This window comes from Maniola hyperantus, chromosome 21 (genome assembly GCF_902806685.2).
Source record: "Maniola hyperantus chromosome 21, iAphHyp1.2, whole genome shotgun sequence".
In the NCBI taxonomy this organism is placed as follows: Eukaryota; Metazoa; Arthropoda; class Insecta; order Lepidoptera; family Nymphalidae; genus Maniola; species Maniola hyperantus.
The window spans coordinates 3,895,169-3,897,951 of record NC_048556.1 but is presented as its reverse complement, the minus strand read 5'-3'; positions in this window follow the sequence as shown (position 1 = coordinate 3,897,951).

Sequence of the window (2,783 nt, the reverse complement as noted above, 5' to 3'; positions counted from 1 at the left end):
TCCATAAATCTCTAAACTAAATTAAAATGACACATCTAAATCTATTACTATTCCTGTCATAATGTTGCTTATAGAAAGGATAGCACTTAGGGTGAAATCTATAGAGCACACTCTAACTTTGCTTACCGTAAAACTACACAAGTATGGTCCTGATTTGCCAATTTTCAAATTTGTTCTTTAAGCACTAGAGAATGGATTAACATATTTAATACCTATTGATGTTTTTAGATAAAGTAGAACATAGTAAGTTAACACCCCAAGTCAAAATATAGTACGTGTGTTATTTTGAAGTATTTAAAAAAAAAAAAAAAATTGGACCATTGTTGTATGGCATGTTGCCAACTATGGTTCAAATTATAAATCATACTCGGGACGCATATTGTGACACATTGGACTATAATTGGATGGTTTGTTTGAAATGCCTGAAGTTTGGTTTTTAAGAAAAACACAAAATAATGGGATCAAAACAGGTTTTATTGATAAATTACACGTTACAATAGAATAGTTTTGTGAAAATTCTTTAAATCTCAAATCAAATGTTTAAAATTACTTATCAAATCTTATATACACAGGAACATACTTGCCCAGGTTTTGCCAGGTAAGTTATTTTTGAATTGATCTATTTTGCGACCATTTTATCAAGGTACCTACATTTTCACAATGCATCTCAGATCGAACATCGTAATAGGAAAGCCAAAGTTACACATTTCTATTGCATGCTGGATAAAAGCAGCTTCTTCAGCTTCTGAAAACACACATTGAAGACCTGGCTGCCTAACTTTGTTACCCCGATAAGCTTTTAATTTCAAAATTATCGAGTTTCTCGGAATTTTATATTTTTCACCAGCTTGACGCTGGGTCAGCACTTTGTTGCTTATATATCAATCAGACAAAGTTCCATTTGGCGATCACTGTAGCCCTTATATGCACGCCCTCCAACTTTCCTTCTCATAAACTTGTCTCGTGACATCATTTCTGGAATAAAACATGTTTGTTTTTAATTATGGTCCAAAAAAAACGTTAGGACCATATTTGAAACCTAAGTACCAAATTATTTAAAACAACTTAAAAAAAATTAATAGGTGCAATTACAGAGAAAACTATATGTTAAATACATGTTAGCAACATTACCTTTCTAATGAATTCAACTCCGTGTCTTGTTCCTCACTTTAGCCAGTGTTTACGAATAAAAGTTTGCAGAGTACTTATAACACGTCTAAACAGGTTTATCTTGCAGTAAGACGAATAAATTAAATTCACAACGCCATCTCACCAAAAAGCACAAAACTAGTAGACTTATAGGTTAAATCAAGTAAAAACTACGAAGCAATGAACTAGATGTCACTACAAGTCGAAACCAATTCGATTTTGTTTAAAGAGGTAGCTGGACTATAGTTGTGGCCCTGGACTATGGTTGTGTAGTTTTACGGTACTTAGACTTAAGGACAAATGTATATCTTTCATACAAATCTGTCTCGTTTTAACTCAAACTTAAGTCGGAGCAAAGTCAAATGTGCTCTACAGATCTCACCCTTAATGTTCCAAAGGACTTGGAGCCTTTTTGCACCGGGTTAGCGCAGAGACTGAGATGTACTTATATACAATGTTTTACAATAATACAATGTCACTAGAAACGAAACAAAATAACCTCACTTTACTCAAATAATCACCTGTTCTGAAGACAAGTCAGCCATCTTGTCCTTTATTAAGAGTTTATAGTAGGATCCACCCTATTATAAATTATGGAGCTGTTAGTGAATAGTTATAGAACATTTTAACACTGAACGTTTATGAACAATGTTTTTGAGAACTTTGCTTATTACAAGCTATTAAAGCTTCTATAAATTTTTGTAAATACTGTTGTTTAAAGACTATTAGCCTTTTAGCTCTTTTTAAGAGTCTAACATAAGACCACCTTTTTATAGCTACTTTTTAAGATTTCTTTGCTGTAACCTGTTATTTTGTGTTTTGTGGTGCAATAAAGAATATACATATCTACATACATATACAATATTAGCTATGTTAATTATGACTATGACTAACATTCCCCCTTTCCCCTCCAACTAAGCGTAAAGCTTGTGCAAGGAGTAAGTACGATAATAATGCAAGGGTGGAGCTTGAACCTCCGACCTTTCGGAATTCAGTCTGCTCTTTAATCGTTGAGCTATTGGAGCTATAAAATCTATACTAATATTATAAGTACAAAAATCTGTCTGTCTGTCTGTCTGTCTGTCTTTACTTTTCACGGCCCTAACAGTTTAACCAATTTTAATGAAATTTGCTACAAAGTTAACTTACATCCCAGTGACGGACCGGACATAGACTACTTTATATCCTGGAAAATCAAAGAGTTCCCACGAGTTCTTAAATGCAGTTTTCTTAAAGGTATAGATAGCTTGCGTCCCGGAAATAAAAAAGGATTATTCCCGTTGTGATGGAAATTGGATAAATGGGATTTTTTTTCAAATTGTTGGCACCTTGACAATTAGTGTTAACTAAATGTATACTTTTCCAGGATGTCATTCATTTTCAAATCCAAGATGGCAGATGTGATCTTTTACAAAATATTATACATGGGTGTCGTTTTCAGGGTTTTCGTGGATGCTAAATTTTTTTTGATGATAACTTTTATTTCAAATCCAAGATGGCGGATGTAACTTTTTACAAAATATTAGACATGGGTATCGTTTTCAGGGTTTGCGAGGATGCTGAATTTGATGATGACATTTATTTTCAAATCCAAGATGGCGGATGTGATTTTTTTACCCTTTTAACACTGAAAA